Source organism: Danio aesculapii, chromosome 5, assembly GCF_903798145.1.
Source record: "Danio aesculapii chromosome 5, fDanAes4.1, whole genome shotgun sequence".
Lineage (NCBI taxonomy): Eukaryota > Metazoa > Chordata > Actinopteri > Cypriniformes > Danionidae > Danio > Danio aesculapii.
This window is the reverse complement of record NC_079439.1, coordinates 29,952,672-29,965,544: the sequence shown is the minus strand read 5'-3', so window position 1 is coordinate 29,965,544 and position 12,873 is coordinate 29,952,672. Positions and strand designations below refer to the sequence as shown.

Genomic DNA, 12,873 nt, shown 5'->3' with positions numbered 1-12,873 from the left:
CAATTCATTTAAGTGTATGAGTTTGTGTCCATAGTAAATGATTGTGTGTGAATGAGAGAGTGTATGGGTGTGTCCCAGCACATTACTGAGTTGTGTAAAACAAATCCCATATGTGTAAAACATCCACTGTGTAAAATATATGCCAGTTGGCGGTTCATTCCTCTGTGGTGACCCCTGATAAATCAGGGACTAAGCCGAAGGATTATACATATACAGTTGAAGTCAGAACTATTAGCCGCCCTGAATTATTAGCCCCCTCTTTATTTTTTCCCCAACACACTTGTTATGTAGATAAACGAAAAATATATAGCTTAATATAGAACTCAATGCATTTAGTCATGTAGACATCAAGCAATCTGCTGCAGCATCAGAATGGGGAAGAAAGGTGATTTAAGTGGCTTTGAACGTAGTCAGAAACTGCTGATCTACTGGGATTTTCATGCACAACCATCTCTAGGGTTTACAGAGAATGGTCAGAAAAAGAGAAAATATCCAGTGAGCATCAGTTCTGTGGGTGCAAATGCCTGGTTGATGCCAGAGGTCAGAGGAGAATGGCTGGACTGGTTGCAGCTGATAGAAAAGCAACAGTAACTTAAATAACCACTCGTTACATCCGAGGTATGCAGAAGAGCATTTCTGAATGCACAACATGTTGAACCTTGAGGCAGATGGGCTACAGCAGCAGAAGACCACATCGGGTGCCACTCCTGTCAGCTAATAACAGGAAACTGAGGCTGCAATTCGCACAGGCTCAGCAAAATTGGACAATAGAAGATTGGAAAAATGTTGCCTGGTCTGATGAGTCTAAATTCTGCCGCGACATTCAGATGGTAGGATCAGAATTTGGTGTCAACAACATGAACGTGTATATATATATATATATATATATATATATATATGAAGTCAGAATTATTCGCCTTCTTAAATTTTTTTCTTTTTTAAACACTAAAAACTACACTGTTCCTATTTACTATGACCTTTTATGTGAAGCTGTCACAAATCTACATTGTAAAAGTGCTATACAAATAAAGGTGAATTGAATTGAATTGAATTGAATTGAATTGAACGTATGGATCCATCCCGGCTTGTATAATGGTTCAGGCTGCTGGTGGCGGTGGTTTAACGGTGTGGGGGATATTTTCTTGGCGCACTTTGCTTGGGCAAGTTGGCATTTCTGTGTGGAGTTTGCATGTTCTCCCCATGTTTGCGTGGGTTTCCTCCAGGTGCTTCGGTTTCACCCACAAGTCCAAAGACATGCTATAGGTGAATTGGGTAAGCTAAATTGTCTGTAACGTATGTGTGTGAATGAGTGTGGTGGGTTGCAGCTGCAAGGGTCTCCACTGCATAAAACACATGCTGGATAAGTTGGCAATTCATTCCGTTGTGGCGACCCCAGATTAATAAATGCACTAAGCTGAAAAGAAGATGAATGAATAAATGAATGAGAACTTCAGAACAAAGGATAATTGGATATGTTTTAGAGTAAAAAAATATTTGCACATATTCCTCAAAATTCCTGATGTAAGCGATTAATCAGTCGTTTCTGAGTGTTTTTGTTTAATCTCCATTGCTGCTTGAAACATCTAGACTTATCGGAAAGGAAACACTTTATTTTGATGGTCCATTTGATTATTAGTATACTGTCTGCTTAATATCTGTTGATACTGCTCCTTTAACATACATTTAACTGACTATAAGAAACTTTGTAATTACATGTCAACTTACACCAACCCTAACCCCAACCGTATTCCCAACCTAACAGTCTACTAATAATCTAATGAGAATTAGTTGGCATGTAGATGCAATGTAACTTACTTCAACAAACGAACCATCAAAATAAAGAGTGACCATTGGGGATTTTTGAATTCGAAAATTCTGCAAATCCTGAAATAAACTGTAATATATACCACAAAATAGGTACATTTCACTGCATTTTTCCAATGAAACTATTTTTTTCAACCATTGGTACCCATAAACCAAATTAATTGTTCTAACAAAACAAAAACACATTTGTTGAAGCCAGCATACCATTTTTCCTTGCCATTACTCAGCTTTGAGCTTTGTCAAATCATGTTTCGTACTTGGCATCACAGGTGCAATGTTGTACCAGCTGAGCTACCAAACCCTATTTACTTCTCTAACTCAGAGGATTTTCAGACCTCTTTAGAACACTCTTACAAGTCTCACAAATAAAGCTGGGTTTCGGCAGATAGTGTGTGGTTACGGCTGATGGAGAAAGATGCGCACACTGTTGTCATCTGGGAAATCAGCTGGTAGATGTATTTTCCTGTGGATGTCAACAGCACAGGGACGCCTGACGAACCCAGAGTGCTCCCGCTCCCACTGCTATTCCCTGAGAAGTGCTGTGATTCGGTGAAGGGAAGAGTGTGAGAGAAAGGTGAGAGTACGAACAGATGGAGAGGGTGATATGTGTTCTCAGGAAGATACAGACCCTGAGAAAGAGATGCATAGACACTCGCACACACACACACTCGCAATCACTCAGTGATGTACATGCACTTCAGCGGTATTATTTTCTGCGCATATCAGCAAACATAAATAGATAGACATACTGGCTGGGTGTATGGCATTATGGTGGGCGTTATATTAATGCACTTCCATATATCTCTTATAAAGGTTTGGCAGTTCACATCTCATTCTGGCTGCATTTCCCTTCACCACCCACCGCATGTATAGAAAAACACAAACACGCACCATTACCGAGAGCATCTCTCGGAGGACTTCACCTTGGGAAATATCCAGCAGGTATCATGTCATTGTACTTTTCCATTCAAGCCAAACCAGAAATTGATATCATTTTTGCTGTTAAAGTGGATGGGCCTGATAGGAATTGTAGCGATTCTTGCTCTGAAATGAGACCTAGATTAAAATCCCATGTCGACTGGGCATATCATCACAGATTCATGACTTATTGAGCACAAGCTGATGGGGGATGATTTTTCTCTCACTAGAAAAAAAAACACGTTCTTGATTCCTCTCTGGGGGTTCAACCACCCCGTCTCCACGGGTGCCTTCGTGTTGCCCCCCAAGAGGACTAAAGGTCAGTTTTTGACACGACAGCTCATCTTTAATGAAATATGTTTTGAAGAGCATCAGCGATCATTTAAATGTGAGGGAGTCTGGAGTTAAAAACCAATCTGCCAGCTCCGGTTCTGTGTTTATTTGTAGAAAAGCTCCTGTTTGCTCAAAACGCCGGATGCCGTAGAATCTGGTACAGTAATTGCAGCTGGCTTGGTTGGATGTTCATCTACCTGCAGTGCACATGGGGGAGGTGTTTGTGGGTTGTGCAGATGGAAAGGTGAATATCCTGACACTCTGAAAGGGATGAGTATTTACAGAAGCACAGGGGAGCACCGAAAAGCTGGAGGTTGCGGCGATGAGATGGTTCCACTTAGGAGAGATGTTGAAGGTTTGGAAAAAAGGGAGAACCAACCTTGACTAAAACGACTCTTTTAGGCTTCGTTTTTTTTTTTTCCACAGCAAGGTTGGATTTAAGGGATTAAAGGTTGATTATGCTGATCACCGTACATAATCCCATCATCCGCCGTGTCATGCTCGTCATCAAACACACAAGGTCCTTCCTCCTTTATCCTCGCTGTTAATTCTAATCTGAAATGTATGTTAATGCAGCTTGGGATATATCCCTTTCAACCAATCATTGGCTGCTCCAGTTTTATAGTAAATGGTCTCTCTCTTTCTCTCTGTCTCTTTCTCCTCCTCTCCTCCCAATGTGTGTGCGTGCATGAGTTTGCGACTCAGCCTTGAGGCATCCCGTTTCAGCTCCTCAGCTTCCAGTCAGAGGGAGAAAAGGGGAGGGGGGTGTATATAAGAGTGGTAGGTGGGAGTGGGGTCTGACCGCAAAGTGTCTACTGTTTAAAAGAAAGGGACTTCTCCCTCCCTCTCTCTTTCTCTCTCTCTCCCTCTCTCTCTCTCTCTTTCACTCATTCCCTCTCTCAGCATCAGCAGACAGACACAGGCTGGATGGAGCACTCTCACTGAGAGCAGAGAGAGACAGGAGGGAATGACAGGACTGTCATCTGTCTAAAGAAAATTAAAAAGCACTTGAAGAGTTCCTGATGTTTTCAGCCCTTCGTTTGCCGTCACATTGCAGGTCCTAGACAGAGGCACGTCTCTGAGCCTGTAGAGAAGGACTGCTCTCACTAAGGTAAGCGCTGATGCTTTAAGTCCATCTACCTGTTAGTGACAGACTTGTGTGCTAATCGTGAATGAGTGTCTGATGTGTTAGCAGTTCAGCTCATTCTTGTTTTAATGGTAACTATAAAGGATGATTTGTAAAAAAGCAGACTGTATCTTTAGGTGTAGAGCAGCTGACACTGAGGCAGTAGCCTTAAAGTAAGGGATCTTTGTACATAATTAGCACTAGAAATACCCTAATGGTTAATGTTACCGCTCTAAGATACTAATGTGCACCTTTCAAAGGTGGACAAAGTTGCCTTGTTAAGAATACAACCCAGTGACAAGCTGTTGGACACTTAAAGGTACAATATTGCACCTTTTCTCTGCAGAATAACCTATAGAATAAGTCCTTTTAGCCAAGTGCTGGAAGTCTAGTGCTAGTGGTGCATCAGTTTGCTTTAGGCTGCTCATTATGGTTTATAGGGGAAGTGGTCCACATTTGTTTTCAGCTCTGCAATTATTCCAGTTCAGCTTGAGGGGGGGGATACAGTAGCGTGCGCTCTGATAGTTTTGCCGTAACTCTACACGTGGTGGGCTTGTCTGCAGCTGTGGGTCAGCCGGTGTCCGTTACCTGGCAGACGGTGTCATCCCGCCCAGGATCTCTGTGCTCTGTCCAGCCAGCTGGTTTGTGTTAGCGCTTCTCTCTTTAGTCTGCTGCTCCTCGTGTAGATCCGCTGTCAGCTGCCAGCTCTTTTCTCTCGCCCTCGTCGTCGGCGAAGGGGGGTGTGTGCAGTTCTCGGATCAGTATGCTGTCCTAACTGATGGGTTGTATCCGTTTAGGAGAATGGAGAAACTGAGGTGATGAGAAGATTTGTGTGTGTGTGTGTGTGTGTGTGGTGGTAGGGGGAGGGGTTTAGGCTGGGAATCGCAGGAGATGAGAGACGCCTCATGAGTGCGCATACGGGAGGGGGGTCAATGACAGAGACCCCCTGGATCCAAGGGTCCTAAATAGGAGGGAGGTTCTTTTGGGAATGAGGAAAACTTTCTTGTTAGCATTCAGTGGCAAAGCATGTGACTGCATAGATGGTCTTTGACTAAGTTTTCTTCTCATTAAGTTGAAAAAGTGATTGTCAGACTATTTTCAAAATATTTCTATTTCATAATAATCCTGGTATAATAGTCTGTTTTGTTGTGTGATAATGTCAGTACATCATTGTACTACTGCATCAATGTCAGCTGTTAATACCTTTTCAACTCTTTGCCATCATTATCTTGAGGACATCAGAAGTGCCAACCACACATGATTGTTGCCTAGACAGTGTGTTTAAATGTTTTATGATGCTATGTGCAGTGTGTTCATTGACGATGCCAGTAAGAACAAAGCTGAGTGGGAAACTGGCCTTTGTTTGAACAGCTGTCAGCTCTGCTCCTGGCCTGGCAATGCACTTGGAGCAGATATTGGACCAACTGTGTTCTATCTATCTATCTATCTATCTATCTATCTATCTATCTATCTATCTATCTATCTATCTATCTATCTATCTATCTATCTATCTATCTATCTATCTATCTATCTGTCTGTCTGTCTGTCTGTCTGTCTGTCTGTCTGTCTGTCTGTCTGTCTGTCTGTCTGTCTGTCTGTCTGTCTGTCTGTCTGTCTGTCTGTCTGTCTGTCTTTCTGTCTATCCGTTTCTCTGTCTGTCCATCCATTTCTCTGTCTGTCTGTCTGTCTGTCTATCTGTCTATCCATTTATCTATATGTCTGTCTGTCTGCCTGTCTATCTGTCTGTCCGTCTATCCATCTTTCTATATGTCTGCCTATCTGTTTATCTAAATGTCCGTCTGTCTATCTGTTTATCTATCTGTTTATCTATCTGTTTATCTATCTGTTTATCTATCTATCTATCTATCTATCTATCTATCTATCTATCTATCTATCTATCTATCTATCTATCTATCTATCTATCTATCTATCTATCTATCTATCTATCTATCTATCTATCTATCTATCTATCTATCTATCTATCTATCTATCTATCTATCTATCTCTCTCTCTCTCTCTCTCTCTCTCTCTCTCTCATTCCATCCATCCATCCATCCATCCATCCATCCATCCATCCATCCATCCATCCATCCATCCATCCATCCATCCATCCATCCATCCATCCATCCATCTATCTATACCTGAGACTAAATCAGATAGATCTTTTTGCTAATGAAATGAATCAAAATGACTACCCATAAACCCACAATAATGTCCACAATCACCACAAAAAAAGAGGAGAGGAAAAAAATAAGACAATTAAAATTCTTATTTTGTCAGACACATAAAGCATTGAATAAACAAAAAGCAAGTATTTAAAGTTTAACTTTCAAAAAACTTTTCTTCTTCTTTGAATTGCTCCATCCATCTGTCTGTCCATCTGTCCGTCCATCCATTTCTCCACCTATTCGTCAGCCTATTCATCTCTGTCTGTCTCTTTGTACAACGTTCCGTGAAGAAGGGTTCTTCACTCAAAATTGGCCACAGAGGCATTCAGAATGATTTGTCGGCATCAGTGAACAAAGATTTCCTCAGTAGACTTTAATGTGTTAAAGTGTCGCAGCCCCAGATGGTTTTAATGGCTGTCTGATGCTAATGTTACATGGCTAGGAAAGCAATGGTCTCAGAGCACAGACAGTGTCTTTATGGGTGGCAGCCAAGAGAGGAGCACACGTGTCTTGGTCAGAAGATGTCTGTGACCCTGATTGCTAGAATGCATTCGTCACCATATACTCGGCTAGACATGGGACGATATCGCGTTTTGGAAAAGTTAAGGTTTTAAAACCACCAACATTTTCTGTTTTACTGTTGAATATGTAAGATATATGTAAGCTTTTATTTACAGTTTTTAGTTTTTTAGGACAACAGTATCTTCAGCAGAAAAGATATCCAAAGATTTGTAAAGAAATTGTAAACACATCTGTTTGTTTGAAAATAATGAAGAAGTCAATGATTCGTTTGAAATATTTAGACTTGTTTACTGCTCCAAAATACTTTAAATTTCTCTTAAAGTAAACTATATTGTGTTCACAGAGGAAAAAAGTTTAGTTTTTTACCCAGGCATTTAAAAAGAATATATTTTAGAGCAGTGAACACAATACCATGAAACTGTGATATTTTTATCCAAGGTTATTACACCATCAGAATCTTATACTGGCCCATGCTTAAACTTGGCATGAGTTTTAGCCTAACAGAGGCTTTAAATTTGGAAATAATGCCCATGACATTTCTTCCTCCAGTTTGAACAGGGAAAATAGATGGCTTAATCTCTCAGTCAATATTCCTGCATTTCAGTGTGGGAAAACTGAAGGAGGAAAAAGTTCAATAGGTTCAGTAAGTTAAAAGAGCTTAATGCTCAATCCTATAGGTCCTATAATTGCTATAGGTGTGTATGGTAAGCAATTGAATCTGAATGAGAATATTTTATGGGACTTTGTTTAGAAACAGCCCTAGTAAATCTACTATACACTCTTAACCCTGGCTTATCTTTCTTCGGTCAGCAAGAGGAAACACAATTTCTTGAAAAAGCAATTTTCGTCTTTCCTGTTATAAGCAAACAAGAAACATGCTAGCTTTTATTCTTTCTCGAATAGGAAGCAATGATCAATAGCTTGCCATTTGGCAAGGCAAGGATGCATTGTGCTTCTGATAAAAAGTGACCTCTGTGTTCAAATAAGTCTTTCTGCTCTGTAGTAAATTGACTTTTGGGTTAAAATATGGATTTCTATTCTTTGGGTTTTCTGCCAGGCCACAGTATGCTTAAAAAAAGTTAAACAAATTTATCTTTCCAACACCACGATGTAAAAGGGGCTGCCTGCGTGGTACAAGAATAGTGTTTGAACTTTGCTGTGACAAACGGAAGGCAGAAATAGCAGGAGTTTGTGCTTTTAAGGTCTGAACATATGAGGCTGCTTTTCTGGCTGTAACAGAGGTTAAGCTAATAAACACGGGGTCACCAGTGCTGGAAATGTAAAATGAGACAGCAAGTAACAAATGTTCCACCTTCATTCTTTCCATCTGGACTTTTAAGAGAACGCACACATAGAAGCTGAAGTCAGGAATAATTCAGCCTCATTCCCTGTAGACTTCTCCAGTGTCTTCAATAATCAGTGTTGACTGACGTCTCCTAAACTTTCCATTTTTCCTTAATCAGCATGATAGAGTTCACCTTTGGCAATGTCACCCTACAGTAGCTCCATCGTGTCCGGTTTGAATGCTTCTATGGTGAAAGTGCAGCAATGTCAGCGAACCGCAGCTCCATTCAGCGCAGTGCAAACACCTCTATCTCTGCGCATACACCAGTCTGGCTTATCATTTCTCTCACACACAAATACACACACACACACATGCACGCACACTCACGCGCACACACACACACACACACCTCCTATCGCTGCAATCAGATCTCCCAGCATCATTAAAGCTCTGTAAATGGGGCTCAACTGTCATGAAACCAAGCTTTTTCATCAAGAAAACAACCTGCATTGCCTTTCACTTATCAGCCCTTGTGTAATCTTACGCCTGTACTATATATAGAGAATGGAATGATTGCTAATAAAAACAAAAATTTATCTCTTTGTGTGTTGATTCAAAATAGAATTAACACTAGAACTGCCAGGGTTTTATTGTTGTTATCTAAAACCGCCATTGAGGACACATTTTTAAACCTTATGTTCTGTGGGGGATGTTTTCATCCTCTCTGGGGTGATTTTCATTCTTAATTTGGCCATAACTTTCTCTGTGTTTCAGCTAGCAGAATGATTTTTGGTCTTATTTGGTCAAAATCTTATTTTGACACATATTTGAGAAAATGCTTAGTTTTTTTTTTTAAAGAACTTGATACACTCTGGGCAAAATTACTACCCTTTTGTTATGTTCGGGATGAAAACATCCACTAAATTAAACTGCGGTAAAAATTCATTAGATGATTATTTATTTTATTTTATTTTATTTTATTTTATTTTATTTTATTTTATTTATTTTATTTTATTTTATTTTATTTTATTTTATTTTATTTTGCATAAATCTGTTAATCAACCTCAGTCCTGATCAAAACTACTAAATTGCTTAGAAAATGACAGGATTTTAACTCTTTAATTGCCAAGTTCATATATGATGTCACTGATTTGGTGGAAAAAAAACACAAAATGGTGGATTTTCAATATAAAAAGTATTGTGGACTGGGTTTCTTTTTACCTTTTATCAAAGTCCTGGACATGTGAAACAGCATTGCCTTTGATGCACTGTTTTTGATTGATTTTCATTTTTTTCTCCCTAATTTACAGTTGGTGGCTGTTTTTGCCTCATTGACTTCCATTATAGCCACATGTTTTTTATTGCAAAACCATGTCACCATATAATCATGCATTTAGATTGTTGGTGGTTTTCATTTTGGGAAGAGGTAAAATTTGTAATTTTTACTGTTGATCATCAGTTGGCACCATTAACCCCCCCCCCCCCCCCCCCCCCCCCCCCTTAGTCTTACTGAAATGTGTATAATCCATACAAGCTGAAGCTGATCAGTCAATTCTTGCCACGTGACTCGCGGTGCACTCATGGGATTCATTTAACTGGGTGCATCTGGTCTGAAAGGTGCAAGCGCGTCAAGCCTGGTTTATACTTCGGCGTCAAGTGATCGGCGTGACCCACGGCGCATGCAACGCGCGAAGCTGTGCAGTCATACTACTGCGCGCTGTGTTTCTGTTCATCTGCAATAACACTTCCGAAACACTAGTTGGTAGTGTGGTGTTTAAGTCCCTCTGTGTCGAGTTTCTTCGCTGGTGTTTTGTTTTTTCTGAACGCTTCCTTAATGTGCAAGTGGTTCAAACTCACTCAGTTTGAGGCAGGAACCGGCGGACATGCAACAACTTTAACCATGAGGTAAACACAAAACAAAATTTTCCATCTGGAGCTCCTTCACGGGACTCGACACTTGTAAACAATCGCTCCATCGAGCTCGCGCGGCTCTCGGTCCCGCCCACATTCGTTAGCGCTACCAAGCCGACCAATCACAGAGCTTGCGCTGTGCGTCGTTGCGACGTGTAGTTACATTTGTTGAGAGGTGCGCGTCCGCGACGACCACGGCGAGGGCTATTCGTCCACGCGTAGGCTGCGCCGTAGCATATGTGTGCGCTTAATGCAGAAGTATAAATCAGCCTTCACGCAGCACCACCATTGGAAACAACAAACTTGTGCGAACTTTAGATAAGACATGATATGCGAACGGTCCCTAAAGGCTGCCGTCATTTGGGATCTCCATCAGTTGATCTTCTTGCACAGACATTTACACAGAGGATTTATCTGACAAATGGGTTGTGGATCCATTCCTTGGCATTTTGTGAGTCCTTCAGTGGGTCCTTTTCCCCTTAGCAAAGAAACTTTCCAAAGACGTCTGTCTCTTACTCATTTTGCTGCTTGAAGGGTTAAATTTGGGTGCTCAAGTGACCGAGATGTAAGTGAGAGAATACAGTCATTTTTCAAAATAAAAGATTTTTCAAAAAAAAGGTTGTTCAGACTCAGATAATAAATAAAACGTAAATAATTACTGATCTCTTGTGCGGCCCGGTATCAACAACGGGCCTAATAATTCACTACACTGCATATGATGCAATGACAAGTGCACAGCTTCACCTAATTGACTATTCATTTGTTTAGTCTTATAATTGATATAGTTTAAATAAGAGAACAACACCAATAAAGGTTGAACTGCATGAGTTGGTTAAAACATCTCAATTTGATCATGCATTGTGTCTCTGAGTCTCTGGAACACTGTCAGATGAGGCATAGGATGCTGAGGTGACCCAGGACGCATCATCTATTTCCCCATACAAATATATATATATGTACAAATTACCTTCTTTTACTCATTGTGACTTTATTTATTAATAAAAACCACTAATTCATTGAGTGAAAAAGTCAATGCCTTGCAACGTACAAAGTTAAAACATAAACAGCACATGAATAATGACAATATATAGTGGGTCAATTTGACCCAGGCTTGGATTTGTATAGTGTAAATACTTAGTTTTTTTGACAGCAATTGTAAAAGCAATTGTAAAAGAGACAATTTTAGTAAAAGTCATTGACTGGTAGGCTTGTTTTATTAAAGATCTGTTGAAAATAGGTAAAATTTCCACCTTGGCAGTTTTAGTTTTAAAGAAGTACTAATTTTGAGCTCTGCCCATGAAATTAGATGCAAGATTAATAATTACTTAATCTCATTATAATGAGAATGAAGCAGTTGGAAATATAATATTCGGTGAGCGCCGTATGTGCTTAGGTTTTGGTTTCACACTTCGCCGTCAATCCAGCGATGGGAGAAATGCCAAGAGTCTGCGCTGGGCGAGAGATCACTTTGTGTGGCATTTGAGAGACCTTTAAGCTCACATTGCAGATCCAGCGGAGAGACGGCACGTCTGCATGTTTATGATTGCCAGATATATTCATTTGTTTGAATCTGAACTCGGTGCTAGACTTCCTTTTGAAGCACCGGCAAGCCAAGTAAAATAGAGACGCGCTCACATCAGCTCCTCTTATGCCAGTTCTCCGTTAACATCACAGCATAAAAAGTAACAGGATGTCAGAGAAAAGAAAAGTATTATTTAGAAAGAAGACAAATTGCAGGATGATTGAAAGAAAGAACCCAATGAAACTGTAATGGTCAACAGAGCTACTCACCTAAATGAGCATTGCTTGGGAAGGTGATGACTTACAAATCCATTTATGAAACAATAACAGTGGCTGTATGCTTTGCCATCGATCCGAAACACACCATTGAGCGGCGTTATGAGCTGCTCTGGAAATCCATCTCTGTGTTGGATGATTATGAGCTGCTTCATGGTGCTGCTTTCACTCGGATTATGACCTTGAAAACCATGCAATCGATAAGCATCCACTTCTCAGCGAGAGTTTCACAGCGTTAACATATTTGTAATGTTTTAATTATGATTTATCAGCATGTTTTTGGTCGTCAACCCAAACCAGACACATTTCAGGGAAGTTTACTGCTTCGCTGACTGGATTAAAGAAGCATTTCCTCAACTTCATAGTATTGATTTTTAATGAAGTTTGACCTGCGCTAGTGGAGGAATGATACGGTTAATCCGAAATACCTCTGGGAGAGATATTTCTTTATCATTGACTCCCTTCCAGGATTAAACAGACTGTCAGGGGCATTTTGATGGTGTCTATTAAGGTGAATCGAGTCTAGACAATACCAGTTCATTGAGCACTGCGGGCGACCCATATTAAGGCTGCGTCCCAGTGAAGGCGAACGCTTTCTGTTATGGGTGACCTACAAAACGAAGTGTGCTTGATGATTTCATTGGGATAGAGGGAGGAGATCCCCTCTGTTTAACAGACTGTGGATGAATGTCATTTCTAATCATTGAGTATGAAACTGAAAGATGAACTGTTTGAGCAACCACAGCACTTTTTACAGTTCAGTAATTTACCATGGCCAAGTCAGTCGTTGCTATTTAACAGATCATTTTCTATTAGACATTAACTTTAACACCACATTGGCTATTTGAAGATGGTCTCGAAGAAGTCTGGATTTCAGCTAATTTATTTTATTTTATTCTATTTTTATCAGTTGACTAATACAATCTAAATCAAATGTGTTAATAATGTGTTAATAGAATAAGTCTAGATTTCAGTTGAATCTTTTTTTT

The 12,873-nt window shown here is 40.2% G+C and overlaps 1 protein-coding gene across 3 annotated transcripts in view; it reads left to right on the top strand.

The window, feature by feature from the left end:
* The first annotated feature begins 3,882 nt into the window (after positions 1 to 3,882).
* Positions 3,883 to 12,873, top strand: part of tncb (tenascin Cb) — a 61,866-nt gene continuing 52,875 nt past the window's right edge. The window contains exon 1 of one of the 3 annotated variants that reach the window (XM_056457864.1): positions 3,883 to 4,186. The gene's annotated coding sequence lies outside the window, so the exon portion shown is untranslated. The remainder of the gene's footprint in view (positions 4,187 to 12,873) is intronic. The other 2 variants (XM_056457865.1, XM_056457866.1) reach the window with 2 other exon arrangements.